The 27,059-nt window shown below is 51.5% G+C and overlaps 1 protein-coding gene across 1 annotated transcript in view; it reads right to left on the minus strand.

The window, feature by feature from the left end:
* COL23A1 (collagen type XXIII alpha 1 chain) overlaps window positions 1-27,059 on the minus strand; it is a 365,686-nt gene that overhangs the window by 113,916 nt on the left and 224,711 nt on the right. The gene's annotated exons all lie outside the window — the stretch shown is intronic.

Below are 27,059 nucleotides of genomic sequence, written 5' to 3' on the forward strand. Positions count from 1 at the left end.
TTGGCTCATTGCAACCTCCACCTCCCAGGTTCAAATTTTTCTCCAGCCTCAGCCTCCCCAGTACCTGGGATTATAGGTGCCCACCACCAAGTCTGGCTAATTTTTTTTGTATTTTTAGTAGAGACAGAGTTTCACCATGTTGGCCAGGCTGGTCTCAAACTCCTGATCTCAGGTGATCCACCCGCCTTGGCCTCCCAAAGTGCTGGGATTACAGGTGTGAGCCACCGTGCCCGGCCACAAATTGATCTTTTAAAGTTAAACACACATATGTACATATGTCTTAATATACATATATGCATGTTTCTATGTATGCCCCTTCACGTACTTCCCTAAAATCTGACTCTTGAAGGCTATCAACAAGAATGCTAATAACGGTTTTGCCTGTAGACGCTGCAATCAATCACACAAACTCCCTGTTCATTCTTTTCCTTCCCACCGAAAAGATCACGTGTCCCAAGCTGCGTTTACGCAGCAATAGCTAACTCATTTTCCCATCGTGATTAATCAGAGTCATATGCAGCAGCCCGTCGGAGCCTCTGAAGGCTGCAGATAGACACCAGCCTCACACTGGGCTGATAAAGCTCCAGCGGAAATCCAAGTGCTCCAGTGTTGGGTTGGCCTGGGAGGCTGATTCCTCAACAAGGCATGATTTTCCTCAGAGCTTGTGAAATAGCAAAAATCCTTGATGGGGCTCCTTACGGTCTCCAGGGACCTGAAAAGGGGACCATGAGTCCATGCCCATCTGGTGAGCAGGCTGAGGCCCAGCAGGGTCTGGTGGCCCTGCTTGAGGCCGCCTCCCCCTCCTCCCTGTCCTCACCGTGCACCAAGGCACTGGGAGCCTCACTGGCCTGAGACCTCCCTGCAAGGATGGAAATGTCTGCTGAGCCATCCATATGGAAACTAAAAGCCCAGGTGGCCATGGAGCACCTGAAATATGACCAGTGTGACCGAAGGACTAGACTTTATATTTCATTTAACTTTTTATATTTAAATAGCCATGAATGAACCTTGAACACATGCTAGGTGAAAAAGCCACACTGTGTACGGTTCCACTCACAGGAAATGTCCCGAACAGGCAAATCCAGAGAGACTGAAAGAAGCAGACGCGGGGTTGCCAGAGCCTGGGGGAGGGGCATGGGAAGGGATTGCTAGGGCTTCTCTTTGCGTGATGGAAACTTTCTGGAATCAGACAGCAGTGACGGCTGCGCAGTCTGTGAATATACTAAAAACCACTGAGTCATACACTTTAAATGGTGAATTTTATGTTGAGTTATATCTCTATTAAATAAATAAATAAAAAACAGGGCCAGGCACGGTGGCTCACGCCTGTAATCCCAGGACTTTGGGAGCTCAGGCGGGCAGATCATGAGATCAAGAGATCGAGACCATCCTGTTCAACATGGTGAAACGCCATCTCTACTAAAAGTACAAAAATTAGCCCAGCATGCTGGCAGGTGCCTGTAGTCCCAGCTACTCGGGAGGCTGAGGCAGGAGAATCACTTGAACCCGGGAGGCGGAGGTTGCAGTGAGCCGAGATTGCGCCACTGCACTCCAGCCTAGTGACAGAGCGAGACTCCATCTCAAAAAAAAAAAAAAAAAAAAAAAAAAACCACCGGAACAAATTTAAATAGCCACATGGGCTAGTGACTACCCTATAGGCCAGCACAGTTCTAGAAACTTAGAGGAGTGGTCTAGAACTTTGATCATCTTCCCCTGTCCTGAATTCATGCTTCCCAGCCCCAGCCGTGCACCTCAGGGGTCTCCCGTGCCTACATGTGCTTCCTGCTGCCCTGCCACCTCACCCGGACCCCGTTCCCATCCAGCTCCAGCTGCACGGATGCCAGCCTACACTGGCTGTGCCTTGGCCCCCCCACCTGCTGCCCAGGGCTTGGCGGGGGCTCTTCCCAGGAGCTCTGCCACCCGCAGGGACCTCTGTGTTCCCACGCACCTGGGACGACTCTCAGCTATGATCACCTGCTTTCTTCTTATTTTGCTGAAAAGAACTCCTCCTCTACCCCATTGCTAATGGCTATTTTTTCCTACTGAGGAGGGGACACCTTAGGCAGAAGGCTACCCTGAACTGCCCCTGGCAGGGTCAAGGCCCTGTGCTGTGTCCCCCACCCCCACCACAGCCCTGTCATGCTACATTCTGGTCCTTTTCAATGTTCACGGCTACCTCCCTCGGCAGTCAGGGCTGCGTGTGTGGCCTCAGGGCTCCGAGCAGGGCTGGGCCAGCAGGCATGCCAAAACAGCGGCTTCCCCGCTAACAAACAGCCTCATGCCCACTTACTACCCAGCTTCTGGGCCGAGTTCCCTGCCTGGCTGTAGAGCATTCCGCCTCAGGAGGGCAAAGGGGTCTGCAGAGCCCCTTCCCAGGACCAGCCCCCATGGGTGCCAATGGCTTCCACCTTCTTAAGTCTGATTTAGGGGGGGACTTCCAAGAGGTCCTGGGTCCTGCCACTCCACCTGCTCCGAATCCAGCCCTTCCTCAGCCCTTCCATCTGAGGCCCAGTCACGCTCTGCACATGGCCCAGGCCAAACCCCCAGCAGGGAGGGGGACCCAACTCAGAGCTGCAACTCGCCCCACTGCAGAGCGTCAGCCTCCCCCGCCCCGCATCAGCAGCATAGGCCGACCCCCAAATCCCACCCGAGCCCAAGCAGGAGTGGGGTGCACGCATGTGAAGAGGTGCTCTGCTGAACACACAGAAGGCAGCATTGTTTTCCTGCGTCTTGCTAGGCAGTCTGGAAGGGATGCTTGGTAGAGCCGATGAGGGCTTTACCAAATTCTCAGCACAGCAAGAACTCGGGTGATTGACGCGGAGAAAAACATTTTTACCAGCCCCTCATCTGGTTTGTATTAAGAGGTTTCCATACTTGGATTTTTTTTTTCCCCCAAGGTAAAAACCAACAATGAGTTGGGACCAGAGAAATAACAGGGGCACAGGCAGCTGGGTGAGGGGAACCCGAGCTGAAAGATGTGACAGAGGTGGGAGGAGAAAGCCCCTCCCCACTGAGGACTGGCAGGAGGCAGAGGCCCAATGTGGCGGGCGCCCAGGATACTCACACTGGTGTCGATAACCCGGGTGACGCTGTGACTGGTTTCCTTTCTCACTTTATTAAAGTCACAATAGATTTGGCAGCAGAAAAAAAGTGGCTGGTCCTCTCCGGCCCTCCGCTAGGCGGTACCATCCCCCACGCCCCACACCTGGCCCTCCCTAGGCGGACTCACCCCCCACGCCCCACGCCTGGCCTCCCGTGCCTCCCGCTTCCTGCCTCATCTTTCCATGGCACTATCACCATCCAATGTAATGGGAGTTTTTTTTTTTTTTTTTTTTGTCTTCTGTCTCCCTGTGGTAGCATGGGAGCCCCAAGAAGATGGACTCAACACCAGATTGTTGACTGCATGAATTAATGATGGGCCAAAGTCCTACCGGGCTCCCCCAACCCTCACCTGGGCCCCAGGCTCCTCCTTGCAGGGGTGGGGCGGGGGGAGGTATGTGTGGCGTCAGCTCCACTAGTGGGTGTGATCTAGAGGAGGCCGCCCCTGTGGTGGCCCCTGAGTGGCGGGGGACCTCTGGCACCTCCCTGGCACCCTGACTGGCGGGGGACCTCTGGCACCTCCCTGGGGTCTTCTCTCCCTCCCAGGCCTGCAGAGGGAGGGCTGGACTCGGGAAAAGCTCCCACCCCCAATGAGGTGCCAGTGCATGTGCACCCAAGGTCTCAGCTCCTATCAAGTCTCCCGGCCTTCAAGGTCCTCAGGCTCTCTACGCCCCTTCTCCAGGTACCCTAAAATTAGGTCACAATGCAAGCTGGCTGTGCCCAGGGACATCAAGTCTGTGCCACGCTGTTCCCCTGCCTACAATTACATCGAGCATTTTCCCACACAGTCAGCTTCCACTCAGTCCTCAGGCCGAGCACCCATGCCACCTCCTCCAGGACGCCCTCCTGGTCATGCCCCTCTGTTCCTTCTTGCTCCCAGCCCTGCCTGGTTCTGAAGCATGCTTCTATTTCTCCATCTCAGTCCTTCGCGCTTGGGTATCATCCGCTCACCCTCTGACAGCTGGTTTAGGGCCCCAGCAGCCACCACAGTGCCTGGTGCACAGCAAGTTGGCTGTGTGGCTGCGGGAAGTTGGGGAGTGGCCGGCATAGTACTCCAGCACCCAGCACGGCGTCTAGGGCAGAGCAGTCAGGAAGCAAGGCTGGATGAACAGAGGGGTGGGTGGGCCCAGCGCAATGTCAGGACTCACAATGTGGGGAGGAATCAGGCACAGGTAGCTTGTGGCTGCCCCAGGGATTCCTCACCAGATAAGTCTAACCCGGGGTTCCAAGAGCCACAGAGGAAGTGTGGATACGCTGCGATGACAGCACTGAAGGCGGAGTGATTCATTCTGCTGGGGGACATCTGTTAATGGACAAGGCTGCCCGAGACCCTGAGCAGCCCTGCTGCCACGCCAGCCTGTTAGGCCCTGTATGTGGCCTGACCGCTCCACTCCCCTGGCCTTGACTGAAGCTGGGTCACTTTTCTTATCCAAGGGCCTTTCCCTGCAGCACGCAAGCCTCTCTTCCTGACTCTGGGCCAGGTGTATTGACCCTCACTTTTAACAAACTAAGGGGCAGAACGGTCCGACAGCAGCTATCTATCCAACAATCATGTCCCAGGCCGGAATCCTCCCATCCAGGGAGGGACCACTTCCTGCCTGTTATCAAGGACAGGGCCAGCGGGGGCGGTCTCCTGGGGGCTGCCAACCCTGAGACGGCCAAAGCCCTGGGGCTGCTCAGGCAGGAAAGCCGTGCTCCGCAGCTCCACTGACTGTCCCTGTGGCGTGGCACAGCACTCATGCCCAGCAACAGAGACAGGGAGACGGGCCTCTGAGTGTGAGGATGCTCACGATCAATGAGGTGCAGCTGCAGCTGGTGTGGAGGTGAGCAGGGGGATTCTGGCTTTAGAGAAAGATCTAGGTGGGAGAAAGGCAGCAAGAGGAGGAGTGAGGGAGAGCAGGCTCAGCCTCCTGTGCTGACAGTTACCCAGCGGGTTAAGGCGGGGAGCAGGAAGCAAACCTTTGGATGGGCAATAACGCGTGTGCAAAGTGGACTGGAGCCTCGGTGAGCCTTGCTGGGGACCTGCCTCAGCAGCCTCTGCGCAGGGAACTGGGAGCTCGGTGAAAACAACCAGCATAGAAATGACCCGCAGGGCTGGTGAGCTGCCACAGGACCCCCAGGGGCCAGTGAGGCCGCACTCGCCCCACTGTTTCTTTAACAGGAAGGATGAGACAGAAAACAGCGTCTGGAGTGTCGGGGAGACACGAGGTGGCAGCGCAGGCTGGGGCAAGGTTTGGGGTCATCTGGGGATCTCAGATTTGATACTGCTGGGGACAGCGCTGATTTCTAGGTGCACAGCCTCTGGGCTGCATTCTGTGTTGCAGTCTGTTTTGGACTAATTGTGCCCCCGTCTCCTCCAGTTTATATGTGGAAGCCCCGGTCCCCACTGTGACTGTATTTGGAGACGAGGCCTTCAAGGAGGCAATTAAAGTAAAATGAGGTCATAAGGTAGGGCCCTAACCCGAAAGGACTGGTAGTTTTGTAAGAAGAGGGGAGGGCAGGCTCTCTGTCTCTTCGCCAGGTGAGAACACAGCAGCTGCCTATAAGCTGGGAAGAGGCCTCGCTGGAAATCAACTCTAATGACACCTTGGTCTTGGATGTTCAACCTCCAGAACTTCGAGAAAATAACTTTCTGTTGTTGAAACCGCCCAGTCTGTGGGATTTTACGTCAGCCCTAGCGGACTAAGGCACAGGCCCTAAGCCAGACACTTTCATCCCGGGTTCTCTGCTTAGCTCTCGGGCGGCCCTGTGGGGTGGGCATCGCCCTCGCTGTCCTGGTCTCACCAAGAAGCCGCAGGCAGTTCTGTGGCTGGATCAAGTGGGCAGAGCTATGGAGCAGTTGTCACATACCTTAGCACTTTGGATCTTTTCTCTCTTAAAAGAAGAGACACATAAAACGACCACTTTTGAAATTAGCAAGATGGAAACGCTATTAAAGAAATTTAACAAACAAAAATAGAGTTCAGCCAATGAGGTGAGAACTTCTGCTGAAGAATGAAAATGGGGGAGAAGGGAGGAGATGAGACAAACCCCCATGACCTGAGGTGTTCAGAGCAACTGTGCTTACAGTTCTCATAAGGAGCAACAGTTCACTGTAAAGAGGAGTTTGAATTAATGCATAAAATATAGAAGCACAGCTCCTCTTGACCTCTTTTCAATACACAGCAAAGAGAAACCTCTTTACCTTCTCTCCAGAGAGGAATGCTGCACCCAGCTAAGAGACAAGGGAGATCTGTTTCTCATGGTCTAACAGACAACATAGGCTAAAAACTCCAGAAGATGCATTCTCCGTCTAAGAATGCCCCTCTGAGTGCAGTGGTCTGCCTGCTCACCGGGTATAAGATGAGATAAACATAATTGCTCCCCAGGGCTGCTGACAGGGGAGTCTCCATCTCTCACACTTGTGTAGAACGAGGCCCAGCACGTCTGTCTGTCCATCCTCCTCACACTGAATATTTTGGGAAGAAAATAATGGAAGTATTTCCCACTTGAGAAAAGGAGAGTTGGCTGCTCTCACATACCATTGAAAGGGGCAAATATATGAGAATGTCTTCAGAAGGTAACTGGCAACACACACTTCACAATCTCAAATGCACACACTCTGACCTAGCAACTCCACATTGAGGAATTCATCCCCAGAGATACTTCCACATATGCACAAAGCATGATGTATGAGGGGAAGCACTGCAGCGTCACGTTTAATAGAAAAAGACTGGAAACGGCCGGGCGCGGTGGCTCAAGCCTGTAATCCCAGCACTTTGGGAGGCCGAGACGGGTGGATCACGAGGTCAGGAGATCGAGACCATCCTGGCTAACACGGTGAAACCCCTTCTCTACTAAAAAAAATACAAAAAACTAGCCGGGCGAAGTGGCGGGCGCCTGTAGTCCCAGCTACTCTGGAGGCTGAGGCAGGAGAATGGCGTAAATCCGGGAGGCGGAGCTTGCAGTGAGCTGAGATCCGGCCACTGCACTCCAGCCCGGGTGACAGAGCAAGACTCCGTCTCAAAAAAAAAAAAAAAAAAAAAAAAAAAAAAAAAGAAAAAGACTGGAAACAACTCCAAAGACCAATAATGGGAGATCGGTGAAGTGAATTACGGCATACTCGTGCAATGAAACTCTATGCAGCCTTTAAAAAGAATGGAGCAAAATGAAGCTATAAAAGTAGTAAAAAAAAAAAAAAAAAGCTATAAATTTCTTTTATGTCTGATTTGAGAAAGCCCTTTATATCTGACACAAACCTCAGAGGCCATAAAAGACTGATAAATGGGAATACATTGAAATTTTTTTTCATGATGCAAACACACAACAAAACCCCCCAAAGTAGTTAAAAGTATAAAACCATGAGAAAATGTTTCCAACCCATATGAAAACTTCCTTAAAACATTCCTACAAATCGGTGAGGAAGAGGTGAATAGCCAGCAGAAGAGTGACCCAAGGACAGGACTGGGCCATTTGCCGAAAAGGAAATGCAAGTTTCTCTGAAACGTACCCAACTCACCTTTAGTCACAGAGAATTGCAAACGACCTCTCTCCTGGACGTGGCTTCGCATCTCTTAGGATAAAGCGGTAACATGAAATAGTACCCACTTGCAAAGAAATAGTCACATGAGGCTTAGCAGGGCCCTGGGAAGCACGTCCTCAGCAGCATGGAGGAGGCTGGGGTGTGGGTGATCTCTCTCCCTGGATGGGAGTCAGAGCTATGTCATCACAGACGCGGGGACCCAGCATGTCTACATCTAGGAATTTATCCCTCCCATACACTCACCCAAATGTCATTTAATGCAGCCATTCAAAAAAACAAAGACATTCCGGCCGGGCGCGGTGGCTCAAGCCTGTAATCCCAGCACTTTGGGAGGCCGAGATGGGCGGATCACGAGGTCAGGAGATCGAGACCATCCTGGCTAACACGGTGAAACCCCGTCTCTACTAAAGAAAAAAAATATATATAAAAAACTAGCCAGTCACGGTGGGAGGCGCCTGTAGTCCCAGCTACTCGGGAGGCTGAGGCAGGAGAATGGCGTGAACCCGGGAGGCGGAGCTCGCAGTGAGCTGAGATCCGGCCACTGCACTCTAGCCTGGGCGACAGAGCGAGACTCTGTCTCAAAAAAAAAAAAAAAAACAAAAAACAAAGATATTCCATCCGGGAGACAAAACATCTCAGATAGTCCATGATGTAGAAACAGGAGACAAAACTGTGTGTGTTGTGCTACCACTGAGTTTAAAAAAACAAAACGACAAAAAAAAAAAAAAAAAAAAAGGGAGAAAAGGCTGTATTTACATATGTGTTTGTTTGCAAGAGCCTAAAACACCCTGCCCAGGATGCAGGGGTGACTGGTAACTCCCAGACAAGGCAGCTTGGTTGCTGAAGCACAGGGGTGGTTGGGACTTTTCCTGCTCGATACTGTTTTATATCATCTGACCTTTTTTTCCCCCAGTTTTATAATTCTTTTCCCCTATTTTTATTGAAGTATAATTGACAAATAAAAATTGTATTGCTTGCTGGGATAGGGTCTTTCTATGTTGCCCAGGCTGGAGTGCAGTGGTGATCACAGCTCACAGCAGCCTCCAACTCCTGGGCTCAAATGATCTTTCTGCCTCAGCCTCAAAAGTAGCTGGGACTATAGGCACATGCCACCATGCCCTGCTATTTGTTTTACTTTTTGTAGAGACAGGGTTTTCTTATGTGATATGGTTTGGATCTGTGTCCCCACTCAAGTCTCCTGTTCAATTGTAATCCTCAATGTTGGAGGTGGGGCTTGGTGGGAGGTGACTAGATCATGGGAGTGGCTTTAATGGTTTAACACCATCCCCTGGGTGCTGTTCTCATGACAGTGAGAGAGTTCTCACGAGACTGGCTGTTTAGACATGTGTAGCACTTCACCCTTTGCGCTCTCTCTCTCCTGCTCTGCCACGTGAAGATGTGCCTGCTTCTCCTTCACCATCCACCATGACTGTAAGTTTCCTGAGGCCTCCCCAGAAGCAGGAGCCACTATGTTCCGGTACAGTCTGTGAAAACGTGAGTCAGCCGGGCGCGGTGGCTCAAGCCTGTAATCCCAGCACTTTGGGACGCCGAGGCTGGCAGATCACGAGGTCAGGAGATCGAGACCATCCTGGCGAACACGGTGAAACCCTGTCTCTACTAAAAATACAAAAAATTAGCCAGGCGTGGTGGCGGCACCTGTAGTCCCAGCTACTCAGGAGGCTGAGGCAGGAGAATGGCGTGAACCCAGGAGGCGGAGCTTGCAGTGAGCCGAGATCTCACAAGAAAACGTGAGCCAATTAAACCTCTTTCCTTTAGGTTGGGTGTGGTGGCTCATGCCTGTAACCTAGCACTTTGGGAGGCCAAGGCAGATGGATTGCCTGAGCTCAGGAGTTAGAAACCAGCCTGGGCAACACAGTGAAACCCCGTCTCAAGTAAAAATACAAAAAATTAGTTGGGCATGGTGGTGTGAGCCTGTGGTCCCAGCTATTCGGGAGGCTGAGGCAGAGGTTGCAGTGAGTGGAGATCACGTCACTGACTCCAGCCTGGGAGACAGAGCGAGACTCTGTCTCAAAAAAAAAAAAAAAAAAAAAGAAAAAAAGAAAAAAACACACAACAAAAAAATGGATTTTAAAAATGCAGAATAGTAACTGTTTACATAGCATTTACATCACATTAGGCATTATAAGTAATCTAGAGATGATTTAAAGCATATGGGAGGATGTGTATTGGTTATGTGCAAATACTACACATTTTTCCAGGAATTCAAGGCTGCAGTGAGCTAGGATCACACCACTGCACTCCAGCCTGGGCCACAAAGACCCTCAAATAAAATAAGATAAATAAAATAAATAAAGAAGGATTTTATATCAAGGACTTGAGCATTCCACATTTGGGTATCTGCAGGGGGGTCCTGGAACCAATCCCCCATGGATATGAAGACACAACGCTATACAGCTATGGTAACATTATGTCAACACCTTAAACAGATGCGGTTTTCCAGCCTGGGTTACACACTGTATTAGTCTATTCTCGCACTGCTATAAAGAACTACCAGAGGCTGGGTAATTTATAAAGAAAAGAGATTTAGTTTTACTTTTTTATTTTTATTTTTTTGGAGACAGAGACTCGCTCTGTTGCTCGGGCTGGAATGCAGTGGTGTAATCTCGGCTCACTGCAACCTCCGCCTCTTGGGTTCAAACTCTCCTGCCTCAGCCGCCTGAGTAGCTGGGACCATAGGCTCATGCTGCCAAGGATGTTAGCCAGGATGGTTTCGATCTCCTGACCTCGTGATCTGCCCGCCTCGGCCTCCCAAAGTGCTGGGACTACAGGCGTGTTTGTGTTTTTTCTGAATTGTTTTCGACCTTTGTTTAGCTGAATCCACGGATGCAGAGCTGCAGGTTCAGAGGGCTGACTGCGTACTGCGAAATGATCAACAGCACTGAGCTAATGAACATGTTCACTGACTTGCGCAGTTACTACACCATCTGAATATTGAGTGAGCAAATATCTTACCTATTAAAATTGATACAGTAAAATAAAAAGAATGAGGCAGAATTCTATTTCCTGATATGGAATGATTTCTGAGATGTCTTCAAGTATAAAACGCAAGGTGCTGAGCACGCTGTAGCACGGAAGAAGCTTGAAGTGGTGCTCAGTGACAGAAGCAGGCACAGACGACCCCAGGCTGAGGGCCCCACTCTAAGAAACGTCCAGAATAGGCAAAGCCAGAGACCAGAAGCAGAGGAGTGGCCGCCTGGGGTTGCGGAGCGGAGGACAGCCAACGGGTATAGGACTTCTTTCAGGGTGACGATCATGCTCTAAAGTTGATTGTGATGATGGCTGCACAATTCTGTATATACTGAAAACCACTGAGTTGTGCTTTTAACAGTTGGAGTCTATGGTCTGTGAACTGTGTATCAATAAAGCTGTTCTTAAAAAAAGGCAAGGTGCAGCACAGGGTGTAAAGCATTCCATAGTTTGTTTAAAAGAGGGGGTGGGCTGGGCGCGGTGGCTCATGCTTGTAATCCCAGCCCTTTGGGAGGCTGAGGCCAGCAGATCACGAGGTCAGGAGATCGAGACCATCCTGGTTAACACGGTGAAACCCCATCTCTACTAAAAATACAAAATAAATAAATAAATAAATAAACAAACAAATAAATAAAACAAAATAAATAAATAAAAAAAGAAGGGGCATTTTTTTGTGGTATATCTGGGGAGATCCAGAAGACACCAGGATCGACTGCCTCAGGTGAGGGGTCTGAGCCCTGGAGGCAGGGGTGGGAGGAGACATTCTGCCTCACTTATGCATTCCTTCTTTCCGCAAAGAGAAAGGCAGGGCGCAAAGGGTTAAGGGAGAGAAGGGGAGACACAGAAAAAAAAAAGGCAAAGGAAAGCAAAGGTCAGTGCCTCCCCAGTCCCCACATTAAAGTAGCCATTGCTGCCGGAGCAGAGCCGGCTTGGCTGCCTGAGAAGGCAGACATGCGTCAAACCCAGTAGAGTGATGCCTGGGCAAGAGTTACGCACCCTCCCCCGGCCACCTGGCACCGAGATTGGCTATGCAGCACGAGGAGATGCCAGGGCTCCAAGTCTCAGGAACCCCAGTGCTGGTCCCAGCTGTAACCCCCTGGGATCTGCCCACTGAGCCTCTCCAACCCGGCACACTTGTGCCCACCTCTCCAGATAATCAGAGGCACTGCGTAAAAAAAGTCTAAGACAAAGTCCAACACTAGTCAACGCTCAACAAAAGTTAGGCTGGCTTTTTCAAAAAAGTGCTTTGAATCAAATGCAAGTATTATCTAAAATCTGCAGAAGAAAAGAACAATGAACGAAGCTAAAGATGTACTTCCCTTTACTGGAGGCTGTTTTCCTGTTCCCCTCTGTTCTTTCAGTATCTAATTACATTAAGCACGGGTTCCCTCCCTGGTGACCTGGGGCTTCCCAGCAGGAAGTGACCTTGAGGGCGCCTGCCCAGTGACCTGCTTTCTGAAGTGCCGGGTAGTGCATCCCCTCAGATGGTGACCTCCTTCCCTTCTCATAGGCCTCTGGTCTGTTCGGGCCTCAGGAGAATGCCTTTTCTGTGTTTTATACAGGACTGCTCAGCTAGGAGGGAGCCGGCGGAAGTGAGCCTCTACCCTCCAGGGTAGGGGGGGTCAGCTTGGCTGCAGGGCTGGGGCCTCATCTCAGAGAACTCACAATGAAATAAGGCTGGGCATGCAGGGTCTTGCTGGGAACAGCACACTGGAGGATTGTGTGCCTTTGAGGTTTTAACTGTCCGCTGGGGAAACAAGTGAGTTCTTTAAAGGAAAACATATTTTTGAATCTGGTCTGAATAACACCAAGGGGCAGGCGGCCTCCGGAGGCCACAGCCTTTGACTCTAGGCTCATGGGTGTCACCCTTGCTTTCACATGTTCATCCCAAATATAAAGGAATTTACTCATCAGTTGAAATTTCCAGTTGTTATTTCGCTTAATGTCGATTAAGATTTAAATTGTTTGTATGTCTGTGTATATAAACATGATATAGCCATATGTGATTTAATATGTGTATATAAACCCCACTCATAAAATATGAACCTATATATTAAATGTCTGTTTCTTTATAAAAGTTCCTGTGAAAAAAATCTAAAAGTAAAGGGGGAGAATGATCCATATTTCATCTTTACATGACTGCAGTTAATATTTGGTTTAAAGTTATGTTCCAGGCCAGATGTCAAATCCAACTGTCTAATAAAAGGCTTCTGATTTGGTTTGGAAGAGGAAAGGGTGATCTATAAAGACAGAAAGCACAGAGGTCGCAGGATGGCAGCTCTACAGGCTGAAAGAGGCCTGGAGGTCTGGCTCGGCTTTGGCTCTGGCACTGCAGTAAATATTCATGTAAACCTGGGCAAGTCATTCAGCCTCCCTCAGCCTCGGTTTCTATCAACACCCCACTTCTGGGTTGTTGCCAAGATGAAATAAGATAGTGAAGGGGTCTAGGTGCGGTGGCTCACGCCTGTAATCCCAGCACTTTGGGAGGCCAAGGCAGGTAAATCACTTGAGGTCAGGAGTTTGAGACCAGCCTGGCCAATATGGTGAAATCCCGTCTCTACTAAAAACACACAAAAAAGTAGCTGGATGTGGTGGTGGGTGCCTATAATCCCAGCTACTTGGGAAGCTGAGGCAGGAGAATTGCTTGAACCCAGGAGGTGGAGGTTGCAGTGAGCCGAGATCACATCACTGCACTCCAGACTGGGTGACAGAGCAAAACTGTGTCTTTAAAAAAAAAAAAAAAAAAAAAGATCATGAAGGGACTGTCGTGGCCCCTGTCAGAGTGTAGGCTGCTCATAAGTGTTCATTTTCCTTGTTTGGTTTAATAAAAAGATTCCAGAGAGAGGTGTGGAGTGAAAACTGGGTCTATGTTTCTTGCCGCACGCTGGCTCTGTATGTCCAGCAAATGTTCACTTAGTAAATCACGGAGCTCAGATCTTGTGTGCCCAAGCTGGGAGGGGACCAGGCCACTTCTTTTTTTTTTTTTTTTTTTTTTTTTTTTTTTTTGAGACGGAGTCTCGCTCTGCCGCCCAGGCTGGAGTGCAGTGGCCGGGTCTCAGCTCACTGCAAGCTCCGCCTCCTGGGTTTACGCCATTCTCCTGCCTCAGCCTCCCAAGCAGCTGGGACTACAGGCGCCCGCCATGTCGCCCGGCTAGTTTTTTGTATTTTTTAGTAGAGACGGGGTTTCACCATGTTAGCCAGGATGGTCTCGATCTCCTGACCTCGTGATCCGCCCGTCTCGGCCTCCCAAAGTGCTGGGATTACAGGCTTGAGCCACCGCGCCCGGCCCAGGCCACTTCTTAGAAGGAAAAGGAGGACAGAGAGAAACTCAGAAATCAGCCTATTTCTAGGGAGAAGATGGAACAGGGCTGGGATGGCTCCTAGAAACTAAGCACCTTCCTCAAGGGTGAAGGGAGACGGAGCAGAGGAGCCCAGTGGAGAACGAGGGGGACTGCAGAGGAGGTCCGTGGAGCAGGGGTGGGGTTAAGGGTGAGCTTATGGAAGTGGAAAAGCTTTTCCTGAGGCCAGAGCCTGGGGCGAGACACACAGCCGCTCGCATCACAGGTCTTTGGCGGCAGCTCCAACCCCACAGTTCTCTTCAGTGGTCCCGTAAACTTCCCAAACGTCCTGGGATGCCAGCCTGCTGACATGCGAACCGCATCTCCCAGGGACAGCCTCTCCTGCCCAGAAGTGGTCCCGAATTCTTTGTCAGATCAAGCGTAGGGATTTCTCAGTTGGGAAAACCTAGTCACTGAATTTCACAGAAAGTAGAATAACAACAGAAACTGCGAAGCTTTTTTTTTCAAGGAAAGTCTGTTTCTTTATTAGATTGCACAATCTTTTCCCAGTGGAGACAGGTCAGTTTAAAGGGGCAGCAGCCCTGCAAGGATGACACACACATCCAGGGAGAAGCTGCCATGTGACCCGCATGCTCCTGGGGAACCAGACTGGGCCTCGTGTGGGAGGGTATGGAGGGCTGGAGTCCTGCCGAGCGGTCTGCCTGGCAAGGGGCAGGAGAACCGGCCGCACACAGATCTGTGTTCAAATCCCTCACTAGACTGCCAGACGCAGAACTGTTGGCAAACACCTTTCTGAGCTTCAGTGTCCCCACCTTAAAAATGAGAATTATACCCCCCTATTTGGGTCATAGAAACATAATATGTTTCAAATGAGAAACACACTAGAAACTTGCATGCCACACCCGGCCATGGAGTGTTCAGGAGGTGCTGTCCTTGTCCCGCATGGAGCAGGTGCACCGGCTGCTGCTATGCTTCTGCTGTGACATCCTTCAGGGAACCAGGGGACCCAAAGAGCTCCACATCCCTGGGCCGGCCAACAGAGCCAATGTGACGGGAGAGAAATGCTCTGCACCCGGGGCTTAAACAAGAGCAGTTCTGCAGCCTTTATCAGGCCAACGTGATGCTGAAGAACAACAGAAGACGTTTTTGACATTCGGCTTTGGACTCGGCAAACAGGGCTGGACTGACCATGCCTCAGGGACACACTCTGGCCACATCCTTGCTACATCCAAGCAGAGGCTGCCTGGAGCTGCTGTCAGGGTCTTTGCTGGGTCTCTAGTCATTGTTGTGCCACTCGCACCATGTTTTTAAAAACGGTTTTTCTTTAAATTAACCTTTCTTACTTAAATAAAATATATTTGAAAATGAAACTTAAGTTACGACCACAAAAGGAAAACCACTCTTCCCTGCCATAAGATGGTTGCTGTTAAAATCACATGCGATGAAAGCTACACACTGCAATGAGGCTCTCTCCAGCAAAATCGCCTGCAATCTCAGCCTAAGGTCTATTCTCTTTGTCAAAAAGGAAATTGACACGTATTAAAGGAGTGTTAAAGATACACTAGGGACACTGAGAGATGATCTCTTGAGTCAGCTGGAAGGACTGGGAGAGATTTGAAGGTCTTTCTCCCATTGAGTCACTTGTCTTTGAGTGAATATTGGGTTAATGCTTTTGAGCCCTTGCTCTGAGGAATGATCTTGGTGTGAACGTGGGCACATGTGGCCTGAGGAGGGTAGAAGCCGATGCTTAGAGTCTTGCTCTCCTCATGTCTCCTCACCATTCCTCCACGGGCTCCACCTCCCTCCTACAGGGCCCTTCTCCCCACCTCCACCCTCAACCCAACCCCTGGTTCCCTGGCCTTGTCTCTCTCCATCATACACGCGCCTGTAGGACTCACGTTTTCCCACACAGCCTTCACCAGAACCTTGCACAGCATGTTCCCACCATCAGTACGTCCCCAACCCTGACGGCTCCCAATTCCTCTCCTGGGATCGCTGACTCCATGCTGGACCTCTGTCCCCTTGGGAACCGCGGTCACGTCCGAGACAGGCACTTTCCCTATGTGTGCTCGAGCCACGCACTGGCTCTCCCTGTCTCCTGCTGCAGATGAGCAAGGTAAGGTCCAGCAAGACTGGTCAGCAGCTGAGCAGGCTCCACATCCTGACGTTCCTGCCTCCCCTCCAGGGATTTTCCACCATCCTACTCTGGAACTCTCTCTCCAAACCACAAGCTGACATCACACAGGGAGTCACTGGGCGCTCCCTAGGAAATGCTGAGTGGGAGATAAAGGAGTTGTGATGTTTATGCTTCCCTCCTCCCCTCCTGCAGATATGGGGTCATCGTTACAGGCAACAAGGAGGCTTTCTAGGTCCAACTTTTAGTGGACATCGCTGCAGGTGTGGCGGGGCATTGAGGTGGGAACACAGTCAGCTGGTGAAAGATGGTGTGCAGGGCGGCTCCTCCTGTCCCTCCCTGCCTGTGAGCTGTTAGACAGACACCATTCTCATTTCCACCCAGAGTCCAAGTGAATGGAGGGAGGCTGAGTTTGGAGCCAGGCAGCTGTGGGTCCGAATTAACGGCTCGACCACAGGCCCCAGGGTTGGTGGGGGCATGTCCCACTGAATCATGGACAGCGCTGCATCTCAGTGGGCCCACAGCACGACACCAACCTCTGGGCTGATACCGAACCCAGGCTAAGCCACCGCTCACTTCACCAAGGGGTGTCTGTGGCCTGCCAAGCAGTCACTCTCTCTCTCTTTTTTTTTTTTTTGCCATCAGCACCCCCATTTTCCTGTGGAGAGCCACCCTTCCCCTCTCTCAGTCCACCTGGATTTGTTAAGTCTTAGCCTCTCCCACCCACTCTTGCCACCAGCAGATGACTGTGGCCTGGCTCATGGGCCTATCCTCACTTTTCTGGCTGCAATGATTGGCTCAGAGTGTAACATGTCACCCAGGAGTCTCCGCCATGGGACTTCTGTTGGAGCTATTAGAAAAGAGAGGCTTTCTTCCTGCAGCTACAAGAAAGGAGTAAGGCTAGAACTTCAAAGACTCCACTTCCTGAAGGTGAAGCCAGCACACAGCAAAGCATCCCAAGCACTGGGAGAGGCTGCCCGATGGCACAGACCAGCAGCAGACCCACCCTGCAGAAGCCAAATCTACAACACACCCACCCCCACAGCAACCCCACATTTTGCTTTAAGTCAGTTCAAGTTAGGTGTTTTTGTGACAAGCAACAAACAGTGTCCTAACAGGTGTAAGTAGTATTTTTAGGGAGTCAGACAACATAACTGTAGGGCACTAAGCATCAGCCCATGCCCTAGAGTTACAGTGTATCAAGATTTTATCGCATGTGAATTCTGGCCTCTCCTAAAGGGCCTATCATCCTCTTGTGATCTGCTAATTGATCACTGTATACATTTTGTATCTCCAAGTTGTTGAAAACACTGAAGAGATAGCCTAAGTATAGAACCTACAGTCCAGAAGAAGAAACACGTCCTGGCTGACACAGTGCACTCACTCATTCACTGACTGACTCACTCATTCATTCATTCACTATCAACTGAGTCCTACTAAGGGTCAGTCATAGTTCTAATTAGACTTGTGTGACTATTAACTAACCGGCTACACTCCCAGCCAGACTCTGGTCCCAAATGTCTCCTTTTCAGACAAAAACACTAGGACATTTTGGTCAGCACCCATATGAAGTCCAAATACACTGGAATTAAACACGCCCTTGACACACAGTCCCATAGGAGCGCCCCGTAACTCGGCCACAGAGCCTATGGCGGCTTCTCTTCCCCATCAGCTGTGGGTGGCAGCTGCAGGTCCGACACTGGCTCACCCGCTAGAGTTTCCAGAATCCATCCCTCTGGAAACTGGCATGGTTCTGATGGCTTATCCATTACCCTCTGTTCTTCCTAAAAGACACAGCCATATTTCTATGATCACATTAGCAAGTCCTTTCCACACTCTGGCATGACCCATCTGGGTGTGGACACGTAGGTTCACGTAACGGGATTTGTCACGTGTGGTCAGCACCTGCTTTGTGGGAGAGCCTCCTAGAACCTCTCCCCACACCTTTTGCTTTGCAGCCCTCCTGATTGTTCCCCGCCAGACCCCTCCACCTGAGGTATAAGTGGCAATCCAGGACTCGAGGCACCCTTGGTCTGGCTACCACCTCGGGCCCCTCTCCTTTGACTTTGTGCCACACAGACATTTAAAGCCGCGTGTGCTCTCTTGCACATTTCTGCCTGTTGGTTTTTGGGCCCCTCCCTGGCTTTGTTTCCCTCCCTCCCACCTAAGCCTACATCCCTTGTAAGTCTGAGAAGAGAGCGCCACATGCGGCCAGAACTGCCTGGCCCCCACCCCTTATAGGAAGTCCGTCTTCTTCCTTCTTCCTCCTGATGTCTGCTTTCCTCATTTCTAGGTTTTGAATCTCTTGGTTTGGGAATGGCAGCTCCAGGTCCCCAGAAGGGTGCGCTGAGGGTGGAGCAGGCCCACAGGTGGGGCCCGCCTGTGCAGAGAGTACTCAGCCTTGGTACCCTGAAATGCAGGAGCTAGTTCACCTGGTGCAGTCGGGGCCGCGATCGTCCTTCATGGGCCATCTCCCTAATGCTATCTGATCCTGCCTCTCCCATCTCCAGTATCAGGAGACACCGAATTACAGTTCTAGAAGTATGGTTGGGGAGGCACCTGGGAAATCACCTGGCCTAGCAGTTGCACCTTTGATTAGCAGAATCACCCGGACATCTTTTCCTGTCCCCACTCCAGAAGTTCTGAGTCACGAGGTCTTGGGTGGGCCTAAAGCACCTGGATCTACAAAAGTGCCCCCATTCCCCATAACTCTGCTGATGAACTGCAGAGGGGCTCCCCCTCACCTATGGGGACGCCGGCACCTTGCAGGTTTCAGAGCGTGCTGCAGGGGGCCTGCCCAGGCCCCAGCCTCCAGCATGCGCAGCCAGCATTTCCAGTGCCTGGGGCTGAACTGGCTTGGAAGCCTGGGCTCTGAGCTGCTCACTCACAACCCTCACCAATACAGCCTGAATTTATTAAGCAATGGGTTCATCCTGTCAGGCAAATAAACAGATGCACAAGCAGATAAATCAGTAAAGAATAAACCGTAGGGGCAATAATGATCTCTTTGTAATTTCTCTTTGGGGTGGGCTTTATGACGTTGCTGTGTGTGTGTATGTGTGTGTTTTAAAAATAAGCAAAATTGTTTTCGTGGGATTCCATCCAGGAACATTAGATATGCGGTCCAGCCCCAGCTCACAGGAAACCCTGCTCAGGCAGATGGTGCGGGAGAGCGAGGTTGTGCTTTGATGGTGGGGTAGAGGAGCCCTAGGGGGCACTGAGACCTCAGTGGCCGTCCCAGACTCTGTCTTCTCTGCATATGGCCTCAGGCAGCTCAAGGCTTAGCTTCCCACTGGCCTCCTCCCTCCTCCATGCTCACACGTTTTAGGTCTGACGGGTACCCACCACCCAACCCCTCTTTCTTTCAATGTTGACAGGATCAAGCGCAAGCCTCTTTGGCAGGGATGGAGGGTCCTCAGGTCTGGCTGGGCCCACCCGGCTGCTTCCCAGTCTCTACCACATGCCCCAGCCCCACCCCACGGCCCACCCAACACCCGCCAGGCATGCAGGGGCCCCTCTCTTCTCCCTGACAGCTGCATGCTGTTTGCTGTTTCCTGCAGACCCTTGTTTCCTGTTCTCTGCCTGGAAAGCCGTATCTTGTTCTCCAAGTCCAGTTCTGACGTCACCTTTCTCACACCCAGGAGTCCTCTATGACCTGGGAGGGGGCCACTCCCTCTACCCTTAGCGATGGGCACTGGCTTGTGATGGTCTCCCAGGCACACTGGTAGCTCCTTGAGGGCAGGGCCTGGGCACATCTGGAGTCAGTGAGCACAGCAGGAAGGGGAGAGAGTCAAGTGCACGGGGGCCTGGAAGCAGACGTGCCCAGTGCAAGCCCTACTCCAGCCCTCCCCAGCTGGGTCAACCCTGACGGCCTGCGAGTTCCCTTCATCTGAGCTCAGTTTAGATGACGCCCCCAGTGCCAGGTGATGATCTGCTGCTGTGTCCTCAGCACCTGGCCCAGCCTCCATGGGAGCTGGTACTGCACCGGTTAAAGCTCCATCTACCCTGTGAGGAGGCAAGTCCCCAAGGGCGGGGCTGGGTCTGATTCGCCTCTTCCTCCCCGGAGCCCAGGGTTCACTCTGCAGCTCTTTGCTGGCTGAAGGGTCTGCTCCCAGCCTAGCCTGGCTTTCCGGAGGGGCGGGGCACCTCTGCCTTGCCCGAGGTTCCCTCTGCACCCCACGATGGGAGGTGCCTCCTCCATCCTCTGGTGTACCAGGTTAGCTTGACTCCAGATGCCCTGCTGGTCTGCCTCCACCTGGTTGCTGGAGTCTGCCTTCCCAGCTCCCATCTGCCCTTCCCTGCAGCCTCCTGGGCTGGTCCCAATTTGGGGCCATCATCTCTTGCACATCTTTGCTTACGGTGTCTTTTTTTTTTTTTTTTTTTTTTTGAGACGGAGTCTCACTCTGGTCCCCCAGGCTGGAGTGCAATGCCATGATCTTGGCTCACCACAACCTTCGCCTCCTGGGTTCAAGCGATTCTCCTGCCTTAGCCTCCTGAGTAGCTGGGATTACAAGCGCCCGCCACCACGCCCAGCTAATTTTTGTATTTTTAGTAGAGACGGGGTTTCACCATGTTGGCCAGGCTGGTCTCGAACTCCTGACCTCAGGTGATCGGCCTCCCAAAGTGCTGGGATTACAGGCGTGAGCCACCGCGCCCCGCCTGCTCAGTGTCTTCTGCACCTGCACTCCCATCTGACCTTTCCAAACCAACTTCCACCTGCCCCAATGGAGTGCTTTCAGATCACCCGCTCTGCGAAAATGCATCACTGATCACTGTGACTAGAACAAGTCCTCATGTCTCTCTATGTGACCCCCCAACCCACTCTCCAGCTACCCCTAGAACCAAAACAGCATCCTGCCACTGCCACGGTGCTGCAGCACATTGAGCACCCCAAACCTCGCCGCAAGCACATTCCTCCTCTGTGCCTGTGCGTCTGCTGGTCTAAATCATTATCTATTGCTGAGGCTCACAGCGGATATCACCTCTTCCATAAAAGCTTTTCTGACTCCTTCACCCAGGAAGCAGGGTCCTGCCCTCTGCAGCCCCACGTGGCCAACTTGGCATGAGTGGCTGGCTTGCTGGCCTTCCTGGCCACGCCAGATGGGCTGTGATTTCTTCACCTCTGCATTCCAGGCGTCTCCTGTGGGCCTGGAATGGGGTGGTCATTTGGTGAGTGTTTGTTGAAACCGAATTTTACACGGCAGGGGTTTCACAGACTCTTCTCTGGTTGGGTTTTGGCCTGACTGCTAATCAGTCCATTTGCTATCAGACAAAATTCAGTTGTGGTCACGTCAGACATTTCCCTTGGCCAAATCATTATCTGAGGGTATCACTGGAATACGCATCAGCACTAGCTTGATCTGCTTGGAAACCACCAATGGCATCTGCTCCGAGTCTTCCGATGGTGCCCAGATGGGAGCTCTGGGGTGAGCGCACTTTCCATCATTAAGCTGACGGGGGCTCCATGTCTGAGACGGGCATTTGGCCTTGGGTGGGTCACGCCTCTCTGTGTACCCATTTCTCCTCTGGAGTGGCAAGAAGCACCAGCCAGCGTTATCAGCAAGGTCCTACGGAAGGTGGCGTGATCTCCATTTTGCCAATGCAGAGCACCCTTGGAAATCAGTGTCCTGCACATTTATACAAAGCTCCAAGCCCACTGTAGTAGACTGGGGGTTCCCCTGGTGGACAAAATCTGGCCTCACCACCGTGTTGAACGGAGGAGACCCTAGGTGAACACGAGGTCCCACTGTACGAGTCGGGAGCCCTGACGTGTTAGGGAGGCTGGGGGGTCACACCAAGGATGAGCAGGCTGCGGAGGGCCCATCGGGTTCTGCTGCTGAACAAACGCAGGCTGCCATCGTACAATGTGGCTCTCTTTTCTTTCTAGCATATCATCCAAACACCCACTTCCAACTTCTGGGAACTTCTCGCTCCCAGATTCAGAAACTGTCCTGGGGCACCAGCAGGTGGGTACGAGGTACACATGAGTCCAGGCTTCCCGGAGATACAGCTGCCACCCTTCAGGCCGCAGCCTGGGTCAGGCACTGTGAAGAATGGAGCAGGATGAGATCAGCTGCTGTCCTGGAGGGGCTCAGGGCTGGACCAGGTGGCAGGACCTGGGAGGCACCCAAGAGAGCTGCTCTAAGGGAGATGCTGTGCACACTGTGGAAATGCATGGGGCCAGTGGTGCATGGCAGGGCAAGGAAGGACTGATCAGAAAGGCTGTGTTGGAGCAGAGCCTTGAAGGGAGAGAGGATTTCGATGTGTCGAAAGGGCAGGCAAGGAACAGCTGTGGGAAGAGCTCAGTCAGTCTGGATCGACTTGTTTTGTCTAGAATTTTCCATGTGTGAAAGGCAACATGGGAAATAAATTCCTCGTGGCTAGGGTGTAGGTTAAGGGGGAGGAATACCAGGGTCTGAGCAGGGAGGAGCTACCATAGTGTTTCTAAAGAAGACTTTATGGTTTCAAAGCAGTTTCAGGTTCACAGTAAAATAGAGTGGAAGGTGCCGAGGGCTCTCATATCCCCTCTGCCCACAAACGCACAGCGTCCCCCAGGATCAGCGTCCCCACCAGAGGGTGGGTCTGTAGGCTGATGAACCCACACTGACGAACCATCACCCACATTCCACAGTGTACGTTAGGGTTCACTCTTGGTGGCATGTACATCCTGTGGGTTTGGACAACTGTGTAATGACATGTAGCCAGAGCTATCGTATCACACTGAGTAGTTTCACTGCCGTCAAAGTAGTCTAAGCTCCATCCACATACCCCTCCCTCCCCACATCATAGTGACCTGAACAGGAAAATAGTGGGGCCAAGACAGGCCTCCAGAAGCCATCAGCCTCCAGTCCAGAGTGGCACAGCTGCAAGCTTCACAGCGACTTTCTTCCAGGAGGACCAAGTGCAGCTGGCATTGCTCCCAGCCAAGTAGGACACCAACCCCTTTTTATTGTTCCTGGGCTACCAGGTCACAAACTCACTTTCCCCCTCCTGCAGCAAAGCCCAGCCAGGGCAGCCTGAGACGCGGTTGGGGGAGAGAAGGAAATGAATGTCTGCTCAGTGCGCGTGACCCTTCAAGGTTTAGCAAGCTCCCAGCACACCCACCTTCTCGGCCCAGCCAGGGCTGAGGACCTCAGGCTGCATCTGTTGGCCCCTTCTGCCCCAGGTGGGAGGCCGAAGCTATTCAGCGCAGGTCAGGAGGGACAGCATCAGTCATGTGAGCACAGCTAGGCAGGCCTCAGGAAGGCTGGCTTGGTAGGTATGTATCTTGTCCTGTCCAGGGGAGACGAACAGGTCTGGGGGCCCTAAACACCTTGACCCCTGGAGAGATGAAGCATTCCCCCTCATACCACCCTCCTGTCCTTGTTCAGACTCCTCCAGTTCCAAGTCCAGCTCCCAGAAAACTTCACACCTTGAGAGGATGTGACCTGGGTTAAGGGTGATGGCCTTCTGGAAACTGGAAGCGAACACTCGCCCCATGGAAGATAACAAGAGACGCTTCATCTTCATGTCTTTTCTTCTCTCCAGAAAGCATTCAGAGAAATTACAATAATAAATTCAGTCCGTTATATGGTTTGGCTGTGTCCTCACCCAAATCTCATCTTGAATTCCCATGTGCTGTGGAAGGGACCGGCGGGAGGTGACTGAATCATGGGGGTGGATCTTTCCTGTGTTGTTCTTGTGACAGTGAATAAGTCTCATGAGATCTGATGGTTTTATAAAGGGAGTTTTCCTGCACAAGCTCCTCTCTCGTTGCCTGCCGCCATCCATGTAAGATGTGACTTGCTCCTCCTTGCCTTCTGCCATGATTGTGAGGCCCCCCCAGCCATGTGGAACTATAAGTCCATTAAATCTCTTTCTTTTGTAAACTGCCCAGTCTCAGGTATGTCTTCATCATCAGCATGAGAACAGACTAATACAGTTCAGCAGGGTTGAATGAAAAGGAGGCACAAACACAAGGGTTGAAACAAATGACCATGCCAGGGGCCCGGATTTAAGAGGCAAGATCTTAGGCTCCAGGCCCTTCTAGATGTGGCCCAAAGTACTGAATCACGTCAATGTGGAACCCAGCCGGAGGAACCACTCAGGGCACATGCAGAATAGCACCCAACCAGCACCTAGGAGAAGTGCAGCCAGTTTCAGAACTAAGGCCAGCACCAAATTCATGCCACGTGTCTGCATGGTAGGATCCAATAATCAATGTCACTTATGCATGACCCTCATGGTAGGATCCCATAATCAATGTCACTTATGCATGACCCTCACAGTAGGATCCCATAATCAGTGTTGCTTATGCATGACCCTCACAGTAGGATCCCATAATCAATGCCACTTTGACCCTCATGGTAGGATGCCATAATCAATGTCATTTACACATGACCCTCATGGTAGGATCCCATAATCAATGTCACTTATGCATGACCCTCTTGAGATGTGCAGTCTGGATGGAATCAAAGGACTCACAAAAGGTTTTGAAAAGAGCAGGCCAGGTACAGTGCGAAGTCAGGCCGCTGGCCTGCAGGCCCTGGGCATGCTTCTTCACCCTTGTGTTTAAAATGTCAAAGGAATAAAGAGATGTGGTGTACACACAGTGGAATACTATCCAGCCTTACAAAAGGAGGAAATCCTGTCATTTGAGACAACATGTGTGAACCTGGAAGACATGATGCTAAGTAAAATAAGCCAGGCACAGAAAGACAAATACCACATGATCTCACGGATATAGAATCTAAAAAAAAAAAAAATAAAGCTCACGGAAGCAGAGAGGCTTCAGAAACTTGGCGGCAGGGGACTGGGGGACATTGGCCAACGGATATAGAGTTTCACTAGACAGGGGAAGAAATTCAAGAGAGCTACTGTCCACAGGGCAAGGTGGCTCACTTTGTAATCCCAGCACTTTGGGAGGTCCAGGCAGGAAGATGGGTTGCGCCCAGGAGATCAGCCTGGGTAACATAGTGACATCCTACCTCTTTTTAAAAATAAAATGTTGAATAATAGAATTATTCAATCTAGTCAATCCTGAACTTGCTTAAAAGGAAAAAATATTAAAATAAATAAATAAATAAGTAAATGAATAAATATTAGCCCAGCGTGGTGGTGTGCACCTGCAGTCCCAGCTACCTGGGAGGCTGAGGCAGGAGGATCCCTTGAGCCCAGGAGGTCAAGGTTGCAGTGAGCCATGATCGCACCACTGCACTCCAGCCTGTGTGACAGTGTGACCCTGTCTCACAAAGAAAAGATCTATTGTACAACATGATGACTACAGTTAATACAAGGTTTTGCATTCTTGAAAATTGCTAAGAATAAAGTATTCTCATTACAAAAAATGCTAAGTCCATGAGCTAATGGAGGTTCATGAGGCTGATGTTGGTCTCTGCCATGTAGACACGGATCAAAACATATATGCTGCACACCATATAGACAATGTTTGCCAATGAAAAATAAATAATAAATACATATACAGTGCCAAAGGAAAAATGTCCTGTGCAGAATTGGTGAGGACTCAGACCCTGAAACGCACATCCAAATATCTCCACTTCCCTATTCTACATGGGTTCAACCAGCGTCGCCAGGCAGCACCCCAGGCAGAGAGGGTGAGGCTGTGTGCACACTCGGACTGCGGCCCCAGTGGACTCTAAAATCCTCAGAGAGGGTGAGGCTGTGTGCACACTCGGACTGCGGCCCCAGTGGACTCTAAAATCCTCATATGCAGGCATGCCCCAGCAGGGAGGAAGACGGAAACACGGCTGGCTGCAGCTCTTGGGCCGGACGGGTGTCAGGGGCTTGGCTCCAGCTGAGACTCTGCCAGTCCTGCCTCAAAGTCGCCCCTACACCTTGGCTGACCTTGGAATCAGCCCTGAACACTGGACACGCAGCGATGGGCCTGAGCACTGTGGATGGACAGGGTCACTGTCACCAACCCCTGGGCCAACCGACCTTGGTGGTGCCCTGCCTGGCTCACAGCTCACCCACCCCCCATGCCCCGGGGAATGCACAGCTCTCCTTCTCCTCACAAGGCAGCCCTGTCTGCGGTCCCTTCCTCATGGTGAGCTTCCCACCAATGCCCAAGTGCCTTCCCTTCCTGTCATCTACTCTCAACCACCCAGCGGAGCCCCCACCACCCCAGGGGGCTCCAGGAAGTGCATCTGAGGGTGGAAATGTTTCTAAGCATTCATTTTCTAGCCGTTGCCAACGAGAGTGAAATCCTCCCGACTCAGCTTGAACTCCAACTACAGCTCTGAAATCTAACAAGTTAGTTAAGAAGGATTTTAGAAAAGAAAAACCGAGCCTGACCAAGTCTGCGATAGGAAATCCAGTATCCTTTTTAGATTAGAGGCTGCACGACGACAGCTGTGACTCACACATGTGTTTTGTCTGGTCTGCAGAGTGTTTTTAAAACATGGGAACTCACGGTCCAGAGTTAAAAATCAGGCGATTTCACACACAGTTCCGGACTTCTGGTTCCTCTGGAAGAAATAAGGTGATGGGGCAGCAGAGGCTGACCCTCCAAAGACGGGGCTGATGCTGGGGCCTAGAGGACAGTGGGGCGTGCTGGCAGGCGTTTCGAGAGAGTGCTGCCCAGGAGAGTAGTCCTGGGCTCCCATGTGGCTGGGAGTGCTGTCACAATTTACACACTTGGCAGAAGCACCGTTTCCTCCAGGTTTTCTGTTTCTCATTAAAGCTTTTAGTCAGAGGGCTTAGTTGTTGACTCTGGTGTTGGCATTAGCCCTGGCCTTATTAAACAGAAATATACAACCAAGAGGAAATGAAGAAGGAAGGACAGATGATGCCAAAGGGAAAAATCAGGGCTGGAGAACCAGAGCAGCGTCCACAGGAGCAAAATCCTGGGGGGCGGGGGCTGTGGTCCCTGCAAGGGGAGAGGGTGAGGTGGAGAGTGACAGCTCAGCTCCTGATTTCTTTTTTCCTTTTTCCAGACAAAGTCTCTCTCTATTGCCCAGGCTGGAGTGCAGTGGTGAGGTCACAGCTCACTGCAGCCTCGACCTCCCAGCCTCAAGTT

The sequence above is a fragment of the Trachypithecus francoisi genome, unplaced genomic scaffold, assembly GCF_009764315.1.
Source record: "Trachypithecus francoisi isolate TF-2019V2 unplaced genomic scaffold, Tfra_2.0 Lachesis_group2, whole genome shotgun sequence".
Lineage (NCBI taxonomy): Eukaryota > Metazoa > Chordata > Mammalia > Primates > Cercopithecidae > Trachypithecus > Trachypithecus francoisi.